Source organism: Tupaia chinensis, unplaced genomic scaffold (assembly GCF_000334495.1).
Source record: "Tupaia chinensis unplaced genomic scaffold, TupChi_1.0 Scaffold000152_1, whole genome shotgun sequence".
Lineage (NCBI taxonomy): Eukaryota > Metazoa > Chordata > Mammalia > Scandentia > Tupaiidae > Tupaia > Tupaia belangeri.
This window is the reverse complement of record NW_006159623.1, coordinates 805843-819011: the sequence shown is the minus strand read 5'-3', so window position 1 is coordinate 819011 and position 13169 is coordinate 805843.

Here is a 13169-nt window from a genome sequence, read left to right as displayed (position 1 = left end):
GTGAGAGTTGTCATTTTCAAGCTGGGTTGTGTGCGTTTGATCATTGCCTGGGCCCACTGATTGCTCTCATCTCATTGGTTCTATCAAATGTGGCTGGGCCCACTGATTTCTCATTGGCTCTGTCAAATGTGGCTGAGCCCGCTGAGTCATCTCCTTGGCTCTGTCAAATGTGGCCTAATCAGCTAATCTCCCACCTACATACCTTGGGAGGGGAATTTCCTGCCCTGATTGGTTTTTCTATCTAGCCACATGGGCAGATGCTCCAGCTCTGGTACCTGTTTCTGTTTTCTAGCTTTCTCTTGCCTCACCCTCAAGCCGTGGTGGGGGACTCGAACCACACAGGTAGCCATGTGGGGTCTGGCCGCCTCAACCACCACCTCAAAATCCCCTCTCCTCCACTTCCTCTCCAAATTTCAAGTACTCACACACTTTCCTGGCTTGATTCTCAGACCATCAGGCCCAAGACTGGAATGCCAGCCATGTGGGATCCAGTGCCTTAACCTCCATACCACCCCTAAGCCTGTAAACTTTTAGAGTTAGTTTTTATCTACACATGATTTTGGAGTAGCATTTATCACTTATTGATAAAAGTCTTTTTTTTAGGAGATTTTTTTGCTATAGGGCATGTGCGCTCACCAGATAGACAGAGAGAGAGAGAAATCACCCCCCGGGGGTGTGGCCACACCGCAATCCCTTCTCCTCCATTCTCCTCTCAGGACTTTAGGCATGCACTCACACACACCTAGGATGAGTTTCAAGTCACTGGGGCTGGGACTTGAACCATGTGGTTAACCATGTGGGAGTCTAGCAACATAACCATTACACCATCTGCTGGTCTTGATAAAAGACATTTTAAATAAATCTATGTTTCAATTGTTTTGTACTAAGCTGTGATTTGGAAGTGGGGGGTTAAAAAGTTAAGGTCTTAGTCATTTTCTCACACAAAACCTGAAAGGGTTCATTGGAAACAGCTAAAGGCAGTAATGACCTCATAGCTAAACAATCCCAGGAGCAGACCTGGAGCCCCCTTGGGGTGGGGAAGGGGACTGGGCCTCAGGGTCTGGCTGGGGATTGGCCATTCTTTCACCTACAGTAGCTTCAAGGATCCAAATGGCATTTAGAAAGGTGAGTCCCAAATGGTCAAGTAAGAGGCCCGAGGCAGGTATTAGGAGAAAGTGTGGAGCCAAGGGAGTCTGCCCTCCAGGGAAGAAAGGAATGAGGAATGTCCAATTAGGGCAGAGGGAAACCAGCTACTGGATCCACTGCAGAGGCTTTAGAGATGGCCTGAGGCTGGGCTTTTCTCTCCTACCAGAAAGGTGCTGGGGCAGGTTGGGGGCTTCAGAACCAAGGTGGGAGGGAACAAGAATGTTTAAGAGAGTTGAGGTCTATGTCACAAAACAGGACAGAACTGAACAGAAATGTGGCTCTAAGGAACCAAAGAATAATGATAGAGTCAATTATTTGGGAGAGCTAATCAAGCCAATGATTTCTAATAAGGTTTAAAATCAGTGTTTATATAGTTTAAAACTCATGAGGCCAGCCTGTGGCATGGTGGCTTAGGTGGCTGGATCCCACATGGCCAACCGCAAGGTTTGAGTCCCAGACTGGTGGCTTGAGAAACATGCCAGGTGTGTGTGCATGGGTACCCAAAAATCTCAAGAGGCGAAAGCAATGAAGGAGAGGAGATCGTGGTGTGACCACGCCCCAAGAGGGTGTGCGGCCTTGCTTTCTCTCTCCCTGTCTCTCCTTCTGGCAAATAAAACAAAACAAAATAAACAACTCTAGGACTCACCTCGACAGCTGGTATACAGGAATACAGCAGTGAAATTATCATCTATCTGCATTTAAAGAAGACTAACATAGGGCCAGCTCTGCAGCCTGGTGATTAAGGCAGCCCGACCCCACATGGCTGACCCTACAGTTTGAGTCCCAGATCCAGTGGCTTGAGAAACACGCTAGGTGCATGTCCATGAGTGCCCAAATCCTGATGGGATGGAGAAGGGGTCACGGTGTGACCATCGCCTATCGGGGGTGCTCTCTCTCTCTCTGACAAGAGCATATGCTTTCTGGAAAAAAAAAAAAATTTAAATAGAGATAACCTATTCTTGTCCTTAAATTAGTAACTTTTATTTTCTTTATTATTATTATTTTTTTAGGTTTTTGTCATGGAGCATGTGTGCTTACTTGAAAGAGACAGAGAAAGACAGAGAGAAAGAAAGAATGAAAGAAATCACCCCCTAAGAGGAATGACCATGTCACAGTCCCTTCTCCTTCGTTCTCCTCGTGGGATTTTGGGCATGCATGCACATGTGCTCGGTGTGATTTTCAAGCTGCCAGGTCCAGGACTTGAGCTGTGGTTGGCCATGTAGGAGTCCAGTACTTTACCCACCACATCACCTGATGGACCCTAATTTATAACTTTTCTTCATCAGTCTTGATATTATATACCTTTCTTTATTTTATTTTTTTTTCCAAATTAATTGATGTCTTTTACTATTATCTTTAAAATATCACATAATGGCCTTAGAAATCATCCAGCTTGTTACTGTACCTGGAGAACTCTTAGATCCTACTCAACTGCACCCTCTCAGAGACATCGGTGTCATCCAGGAATTTTCTTCTATCTTTATTTACTTATTTATTTATTTTTGAGAGAGAGATTTTCACTATAGGGCGTGTGCGCTTACCAGACAGACAGAGAGAGACATAGAGATAGAAAGCGAGAAATCGCCCCCCAGGATTGTGGTCACGCCACAATCCCTTCTCCTCCATTCTCCTCTCGGGATCTTGGGCACGCACGCACACGCACCCTGCGTGAGATTTAAGCCACCGGGTCTGAGACGCGAACCACGGTCGACTACATGGAAGTCCAGCGACATAGCCATTATGCTAACTGCTGGTTCCCTTTCTATCCTTATTTTTAACTGTCGTGGCTTGCTGTGTCAAAGCAGCTGAATTTGAAACAAGTTCAATATCGTTGCCTTGCAAGGATCAACTCATCTTTCTGGGCTTGAGATACTGAACAAGCAACACCTGGTCGCAATCGAACCCTCCAGATGTGTTTTTCACCCAAGAAATTTAGGATTTCCAACAAGAGACCCGTTCTCCTGAATCGTCATTCAGGAGCTAATTGATGGGGAAATGAGCAGACACAGACCTCGTCTTGGAACGGGAGCCCAGTGTCACCCCCTGATCACGTTCTGTACGTGACTACAGACGGTGCAAACTGTGGCCAGTTGCTTTCTGTTTCCCCACCATTTGTCAACCCACAGCCTCTTCTGTTTCTCCCCAAGGAGATGAGCTCTATATCGATGTGACTGCAGTCCCTCCGCAGGGTTCCTCTGGGGCCCTTCACGATGACGGTGGTGAGTCCCTTCAGAGTGATGTCGACATTCTCTGGAACGTCGATGGTGTCTGATTGCTGAGAATGGTCTTCATCCTTCCAGTAGACCCGGCAGAGAGAGCGCCTTTTGTCATTACATTCTTGCAACTCCCCTTGTATTTTTTTAGGAGAGATTTTTGCTATATAGTGTGTGCACACATCAGAGAGAATCAGAAAGCGAGAAATCACCCTTTAGGGAGGATAGCCATGCCACAATCCCATCTCTTCTGTTCTCCTCTTAGGATTTTGGGTATACACACATACACACTTAGTGTGAGTTTCAAGCCACTGGATCCGGGATTCCAACCACAGTTGACTATGTGGGAGTCCACCGATGTAACCATTGTGCCATTTGCTGGTCCCAAAATTATATACCTTTATTAAATTTAAAAAAGTGAATTAGTTTCTGGGGCCAGCAAGTGGTGTGGTGGTTGAGGCGTTGGACTCGCACGTGGCTGACTGCAGTTCAAGTTCTGGACCCAGCAGCTTGAAATTCATGCTGGGTGCGTACGTGTGCATGCCCAAAGTCCCAAGAGGAGGATGGAGGAGAAGGGATTGCAGCACGACCATGCCCCCCGAAGGGTAATTTCTCACTTGTTGTCTGTCTGTCTCTCCAGTGAGTGCATGCACCCTCAAAAAAAAAAAAAAGTCACCTGGTTTCTATTTTGTAATATTATATATCCATATAAAAGACTTGGTAGTTAGAATGGTTCTTTTTTATTGTCTTGGTTTCCATGCCCCAATGGGTATGTCTATTCAATAGGCACGCATGATTGTTTGATAAATGCATAAAGAGAGAAGGCAAACAGCAGCTTTAGGGCATGCCAAAACCTCCCTGGTATGTGTCATCACAGTCACCGATTGCTTTGACACTTTATTTTGGCAAATCAGAACATATATATTTCCATAACAATGGGATTCGGTTTATTGCTAAACTGCTTCAAGAAAGATGAAATGCTCCCCTCTCAAAACTCAAAAAATGCGATCTGCAGAAACATAGCTACAGGATTGTATTTTATTTAAGAACAAAGATACATGTCATCAGAGAGCTATGCCAAGTTGGTGGGGCATTTACAGAAAAACCCCTCAACTATAGATAGCTGTGTAATCCATTCAAATGAAGAAGTAGGACCACCCCAACAGATGGTAAGGGTCTACCACTTGGGCCATTGCCATGATGACGCTTGGTGAAAACTCTAGAATAGCAGAGGTTTCACATTTCTAAACATCTGGAATCCTTTTAGTTTTTTGATCAAATCCACTTAGCATCAGATTCTTTTTATTTATTTATTTACTTATTTATACATACTAGAGAGGGACAGAGTGAGGGGGGTGGGGAGTAAGAAAGTAAGATGCCAGGTCCGGGACTTGAACTGTGGTCAGACAGTGGGAGGCCAACACCCTTAGCCACCATGCCAACTGCCACCCCTCCATCCCCCCCATCAGATTCTTTAGCTATCTAAGGGAATTACCGAAGGAAACAGAACAACTCCCCCCCATCAGATTCTTTAGCTATCTAAGGAAATTACCGAGGGAAACAGAACAACAAAAGCAGGCTATTAAAAAAAAAAAAAAAGAAAAGAAAAAAAAAGCAGGCTATTCAAGGTATTGGCTTAGCAGCAGAATCAACTCACAGCTTTTCAAACATAGGTTATTGATCCAAAACATCAAAGAATTCAGTCCCAAGAATGTCCATGATATCCAGAGGGATGAGCAACCTATAGCTGGAATATAAGTTGCAGTTTTGGGGCTAGCAAGTGGCTTGGTGGTTAAGGCACTGGACTCTCACAAGGTTGACTGGTTTCAGTCTTGAACCTGACGACTTGAAAATCATGCTGGGCATGTTGCATGTGTGCCAAAATCCTAAGAGGAGAATGAAGGAGAAGGGATTGCGGCGTGACCATCCCCCCTGGGGGGTGATTTGTCGCTTTCTATCTCTCTGTCTTTCTCTGTCTTTCTGGTGAGCGCACACGCCCTATAGCAAAAACCTCTCCCCCCCCCCCCCAAATTGCAATTTTATGCCCCCCCACCAGAGGTTCCCGTTTTGAACTATGTGCTTTTTACACTCAGGTAGCTAAAAGATACTTCTATTTAAAAGTTAAATAAATTTAGATTAAAAAGAGAAAAGAACCTGCCATGAACCTAATTGTTTTCTTCTTAAAAAGACACACGTTCAAAAATGCTAGACACAGCAAAAACCACCAGGATGTGTGAAGGGAATCTTTGCAGTACTCCCACTGGAATGAAGAGGTCTCCCAGAGCTTGCTTTTCGCTGGGATTTAGATCCCATTAGGGATGATACCTGAGAGAGAAATGTGCTTCGCACACTCGGGCAGGACTCTCGCCACCCGTTTCAGAAATTCACATCTAAGCCAGCCTTGGCCGGGAGCCAGGACAGTACAGTAATCCACTTTGACAGCAGAGAAGGTGAAGCTGGGTCAGAGGTAAGTTGCTCTGCTGAGTGTTCACAGCTCACCTATCACCTGACAAGCTCAGGCTGGCAGTGCGGGTGTGTTTTTTTGGTTTTCTTCTTTAAAAGTTTGTGTTTTGTTTTACTTTAGGTTTTTGCCATAGGGCATGTGCACTGGCCAGAGAGAGAAAAAGTGAGAAATCACCCCCGGGAAGTGGGGTGGCCATACTGCAATCCCTTCTCCTTCATTCTCCTCGTGGGATTTTGGGCACACGTGCACATGTGCCTGGAGTGATTTTCAAGCCGCCTGGTCCCTGACTCAAACCATGATCAGTCATGTGGGAATCCAGCCCCTTACACACCCACCTGCTGACCAATCACAGGTGTTCTGACTGTGCCTGCCTAAGCTTAAAACCCTACAATCTGGGACCAGCAGTTGGTGTGATGGCTATGTCGCTGGACTTCCATGTAGTCTACCACAGTTCAAGTCCCGGACCCAGTGGCTTAAGCTTACGTAGAGAGCATGTGTGTGCGTGCCCAAGATCCCGAGAGGAAAAGGGAGAAGGGATTGCGTCGTGGCCATCCCCCTGGGGGGTGATTTCTCGCTTTTTGTCTCTCTGTTCTGTCTTTCTGGTGAGCGCATGCGCCCTATAGCAAAATACTCTCCAAAACAAACAAACAAACAAACAAAAAATACCCTACACTCCAAGGCCATTACTGTATTGTTACTGTAACCATACTCACCAAGTTCAATACCTGCCAAAATGATTACGTTTCCTAAATTTGTGCATCAATGCCGAAATAAAATCCTCGATGTTTTCAAAAATATTGTAATTTTAAGTTTTCCTTGGGTTTTAGTTTCATTTGTTGAATAAATGTTTATTGCATGCCTCCTAGATGTCAGTTTCCCTTACGGTTGAGCCGAACAGAGTAGAGAGCTACCAAGATGGCCGTCCTCAGTTCCTTCCAAGTCTTCATGTTCCCCAAGGAGTCTGCAGATTAGACTTGATGTTTTCTGTGACACCTGCCAGCTTCAGGGGAACAAAAGTGTTGTAGCTTACTGGTTACAGATGGAACTGGATTTAGAGAAAAAAAATGCAAGGTTGTGGACCAAAAACATAAAAATGTCAAATTTCCCTAGTTATACAATGCTTAAAGTATAATGTAAAAGAATAAGTTAAATGAAGCACTTTTGAGGTAGGAGACAGGGACCCTAAAAATATAGTTAGGGTATGGACCCAAGATGGAGTTACGAAATGGCTGAGTTTTGAGGTGGAGGCAGTGGTGTAAAACAAAGGCTTTTTCCAGGCCCCACCACATTCCAGGAAGAAGATAAGATAATGGTTTTCACGACTCAAAGCTTCAACACACAATCTCCTGACCTTGGTACCCACTTCAAAATTAGGAGAATAAATGGACCCATCCAGCATGCGCCCCTCCCTGCCAGGAGGGGAATCCATGCACCAGCTCCACCTAGAACCTAAGTTTGGACAAAGCCCTTCTTGACTCAAATAAAAACCCCTTATCGGGACCAGCAGTTGGCATAATGGCCATGTTCCTGGACTCCCATGCAGTCGACCGTGGCTTGAGTCCCGGACCCGGTGGCTTAAACTCACGCCAGGCGCACGTGGGTACGTGCCCAAGATCCCGAGAGTAGAGTGGAGGAGAAGGGATTGCAGCGTGGCCATCTCCCCCTGGGGCGTGATTTCTTGCTTTCTGTCTCTCTGTCTCTGTCTTTCTGGTGAGCGCATGTGCTCTATAGCAAAAACTTCTCAAAAAACAAAACAAAACAAAACAAAACAAAACAAAAAAACCCTCCTTGTTATAGTTCTTTCTTGGCAACCCGTTTTCTAGGACCCCTCCTTTCTTGGGAGCTCTGTTTTTCCTTCCCTCTCCTTTAATAAACTCCCTGTTTTGTGAATAAATTCCCTGATTTGCTGACAAACTCCCCACTTTGCTACACCTACTCTGTTTCCGAGACTCTAATTCCTCCTGAGTGTGACTCCTGAACCTGTGTCTCCCTGCGAGTGTGGGCCTGATCACCCCACACTCCTGTGTTCCCGTGTCACCTTCATATTGCCAAGAAGTATTATGATTTGAAATAGTTAACGTTAACACCCTCTGTACACGCCCTGTCTCTGGAGTGGAGGCTAGCATGCGTTCTGTTACAAGTGAAGGAAACTCAACTCCACATAGTCTGGGCGTGAAAGAGTTTATTGGCTTGTGGAACTGGTACATTCAGGGTGGGGCTGGTTTCAGGATGACAGAACCAGGGTCTCAGATGACTTTGTTCAGTCTTTTCCTCTTTCTTTTTCTTCTTTCCCCTTTCCTTTCCTTCTTTCTTCTCTTCTCTTCTTCTCTCCTCTCCTCTCCTCTCTTTCCTCCCCTCCTGTTCCCTTTTCTTGTCTCTTTTTTCTTTTCTTTTCTTTTTTTCTTCTTTCTCTCTCCCCCGCCCTTCCTTCCTTCCTCTCCTTTTTTCTTTTTTTTTGTTTGGCTGTAGGACACATGCACTCATAGGAGAGCGGCAGAGAGAGGAAAATGAGAAAGCACCCCCTCCCCAGGGTGGATGGCCCTTTTCCTCCATTCTCATCTCAGGACCTTGGGCATACATGCACATGAACACTATATGTTTCTCAGGCCACCAGATCTCAAATCATGCACTGGGCCATGCGGAATCCAGCCATCTTAACCACCATGCCTCCTTGGCCCTTTTTAAAACTTAGTTATTTTCTTTTTTAAATTGTTTTTCTTTTTAAAAGTGCCTTTATTTACATTTAAAATCTAAGAAAGCTACTTTTTCCCACCCAAGGAGTTCATAAATATAGGTGGCAGAGCAAGTTTTTCATTTAAAAAGATCGTGTTGAAATGGTAAAAGATGATATCCAACGGTATTAGTCCAATCTCTAAAAGGCAGGGAATCTTCAAGCAGCCAGAGTACCATGGTCTGTAGTTTAATTACTGCACTCAACAGGAAGGGATAAAATGTGTGCAATCCAGGGACCAGCATTTAGCGTAATGGCTATGTCACTGGACTCCCATGTAGTTGACCGCGGTTCGCGTCCCGGACCCGGTGGTTTAAAACTCACACCGGGTGCATGTGTGTGCATGCCCAAGATCCCGAGAGGAGAATGGAGGAGAAGGGATTGCGGCGTGGCCATCCCCCCTGTGGGGGTGATTTCTCGCTTTCTGTCTCTCTGTCTCTGTCTGTCTGGCAAGAGCATGTGCCCTATAGCAAAAATCTCTAAAAAAAAAAAAAAAAAGTTAAAAATGTGTGCAATCCAACAAGGAAGAACATCCTGGTGAATTCCTAAGTTTTCAATTTGACATGACATCCAGCGTTTCTGTCCCAACGGCCTTTTGGCTGCATGGTTATTCCTTCTCGTTTTCATCATCCAGATTATTGGAAAATTTTGTTGAACGTAGCATGATACTGAGATGTAGTAAGTAAAATCTAATGCTGCGGATTCGTATGTGATAAAACTTTGAGCAATCATACATAATGGTTATTCATTAATCCTGATGCCCCAATAAATTCCAAGATAGAGGAACTCGAAGAAATTGGGGTCAATTAGGTTTGCAGGACAGCCGCTTCCTAAATGGAGTTCATTTGGCTGAGGTCGCAGGTGAGGCGCTATAGGCGTTCGTCTAGTTGGACTGGAGCCAGGATTCGGTACAGGTTATATGAAATGAGGACATGAAAATCCTCTTGTCCACGGATCAAGACAGAAGGAGTGAGGAGCCCTCTGAGTACTTCGGAGATCTTCAAGGCTACAGATCCCAAACCAAGGTACCACAGGAAACGGGAAATCCAACCTCATTATTTTCATTGTTCTTGCCTCATTTTCTTTGCACGTGCTTTTTCCACACAGCACAGAAATTATCATACGACATTCCCCAGTTAATATCTGTCCTACCAACATAACATAAAAAGCAAAGCACTTTCACTATTATTTTTAGTTATTTATATTTTAAATTACACCAGAGGGTGCATGTGTTTGCCAGAGAGAGAGAGAGAGAAAGAGAGAGACAAAGAGATAAAGTGAGAAAGCACCCCTCCATCAGAAGGCATGGTCATGCTGCAATCCCTCCTCCTCCATTTCTCCATTGGGATTTTGGGTGGTTGGCCATGTGAGATCCAGTTGACTTCACCACATGCCACAGGCTGGCCCAATCTACTGCACCTTTCGATGCGCATTCCAGGAGGGGCTCTAAGTGCCCTGAGTTCTGTCGCCTGCCCTTGCCTGAAGCCAAGTAAACAGGATATTAGCAATCTCAAATCGCATATGCCCACTGCGAAGCAGGGTCCTGGTTTAGAAGCCCCACCAAACCCACACAATTTTACCAAAGAGAGAGAGGAAAAACTCCCCAAAGGAAGAAGAGCTTTGCTAACAATGCCAAAAGATATTTCTGAAGATTACGATTCAGAGACTTTCAATCTGCCCTTCCCTCTTGGTTTAGCCATGTCCTATTGAATTTTGTTAATGTGGTTATACTAAAATAATTATTTACTTAATTCTATTTATTATTATTATTTTAATTTGCTACACGGCACTTGTGCTCACCAGAGAGAGAGAAAGTACGAAAGCAGACTGCCAGGTCCAGGACTCCTGTGCTTTAACCACTATGCCACCTGCTGGTCCCATCGCTCAGTGGCTCGAGAGCTTTCACTATAATCATTGACAGGGTTTCTGGGTGATGCCCATGCTGCAGGCCTGAAGACTACACTTGGAGTACTGTTCTGGGATTTTACTTTTTTAATCGGCGAGAACCATATTTTATAATTTGCCAGAGGTTGCATGTGCTCACCAGAAAGAATCTGAGGAAAAGAGAAAGCATCCTTCGATAAGGTGTGATCATACCACATTCCTTTCTGCATTTTTCCATTCTGTTGAAATGTGGGTATACATGTATATGCACCTGGTATGGTTTTCAAGCCACTGAGTCTGGTCCAGAACTTCAACTGTGCAGTCAGCCACATGGGATCCAATTCCCTTAACCTCTGGGCCATAGGGCTGGTCTGAATGAGGACATCTTATTCAAATTAATTCAAGTCCTGGATATATTTCACTGGTACATGCTTTAACCACCATGCCACCTGCCAGCCCCAGATGCTTTTAAATCTTTGAGGAACGCATAACTCATGCCGATTCACTTTGTGACCTTGGGGAAATTATTCCCAGTTTTTTTTTTTTTTTTTTTTTTTGAGAGGTTTTTGCTATAGACCACATGTGCACACCAGAAAGACGGAGACAGAGAGACAGAAAGCAAGAAGTCACCCCTCAGGGGGGATGGTCACACCGCAATCTCTTCTCCATTCTCCTCTCGGGATCGTGGGTACGTGCACACATGCACCTGGCCTGAGTTTAAGCCACCAGATCCAGGACTCAAACTGCGGTTGGACTACATGGGAATCCAGGGACATAGCCATTATGCCAACTGCTGGTCCCAAAACCAGTTTTTTTCTTATGTGAATAATGGGACCAGCAGATGGCATGGAGGTTTAAGGTGGCTGGATTCCACATGGCTAAACTACACAGTTCAAGTCTCGAACTTTGCAGCCCAAGAACCCAAGTAGAGAATGGAGAAGATATTGCACCATGGATGCCCCTTCTAGGAGGTGATTTCTCACTTTCCCTCTCATTCTCTCTCTGCCTTTCTTTGGCAAATGCCCATGCCCTATTGTGGAGAGTGGCCATTCTGAACAAACACAGTGACCTTCAGACATATGAAGAAACACTGTTGGAGAGCTTCATTTGCATAGCTATGAAAGCATTAAAATACAAATTTGCTAACTGCTGATATTGCAAAGCAGTATCTGTCTAAGGAAGCCACATGTGTTATTCAGATTTTGCCCAAAAGAATCAGAAGACATCAAATGAAGCCAGTTGTTTTATGCATATCAACTGATATGCAAAACATCTGAAAACAAATGGTATGGAAAACAACTGGTTGCAACAAAGGGTGAGTGACCCCAGAGGGGACCAATCAGGCATCTGTCTGGCCATGGGCTTCGTGTAATTCCTTGGCAATAAGCAATCTGATATAGAACCTCCACCGAATTGAACACGTAGAGAAGGAAGGAGTCCCTCAGCACCAGTTCTGCAGTTTAGCCTTCACGGAACTACCATGGAAATGCAGTTAAACAGACCCAATCATGCTCCATAGCGAGAAGCTGTGAAGCCACAAACTCCTTCACTCATCACAAACATTCACATTCATTCAGAAGTCATACATTCCCCGGACCAGCAGTTAGCGTAATGGCTATGTCGCTGGACTCCCACATAAGTCGACCGCGGTTTGAGTCCCAGACCCGGTGGCTTAAATTCACGCTGGGCGCGTGTGCGTGCATGCCCAAGATCCCGAGAAGAGAATGGAGAAGGAATTGCGGCATGGTGATTTCTTGCTTTCTATCTCTCTGTCTCTCTCTGTCTGTCTGGCGAGCACACACGCCCTATAGCAAAAACCTCTCAAAAAAAAAAAAAAAAAGTCATACATTCCCTCCCCACACCAGCCATACACCAGATGAGCCCTGACTGCCTGTACTGCGACTGGAAGAGAGTGTACAGGTCTCCTCTTCCACTCAAATCAAGTGGGTCTGACTAGAGCTCTCCAGATCCCCGGGGGCTTACCAGATTATCAGACCGGCTGAGGGATCCCATTAAACGAGATGGGGGTGTACCTATCTCTCCACACTGCATTGCCTGTCCTGGGGGGAAAATGCCCTGGGATCGGTGGCTCAAAGAGCCAGTCTAATTCCGTTTTCAGGCCAATGCACCAAAATGTTGCAGAAAACCAGATGCTGGAGAATAGAAAGCAGCACTTGAAGAGATTAGAACTGTTCGGTACATTTATTATGACGGTGGGCACGGAGGAGTTAGCACTCAGAATCTCTGGCCCCAACTAGGGGTTGGACATGTTGTTTTTAAGGGGGAATTGGGGAAGGAGAGGTCTTGGGTTGGGGATTGGGCTCAGATCCCACCCTACAAAGTGTCAAAGGGAGGAGTCAGAGAAGCAGGAAGTCTAATCCATTCAAGGCACTAATCTATTCAAGGCAGTAATCTGCTCAAGGTTTTCAGTTTACCCTGTAGCTCTGGGGAGGGCAGACACTTCAGGCAGCTATCAGTCCTGAGTTATTCATGAATTCAGGGTTCTTCCATATCACTGTGACTCTGAATCAGAAGCAGGTAATACACAGGAGCAGGCTGAGTTAGGATCCATCTGGTGATGGCAGTAGAGCCAGTGTTTGGGGTTTGCAGGGATGGCAACTTGATTATCAGGAGGCTTTTGTTTCATTATTTAAGAGATCAAAGCTTATTTGTTTTGGGAACCAGCAGTTAGCATAATGGCTATGTCGCTGGACTCCCACGTAGTCGACCC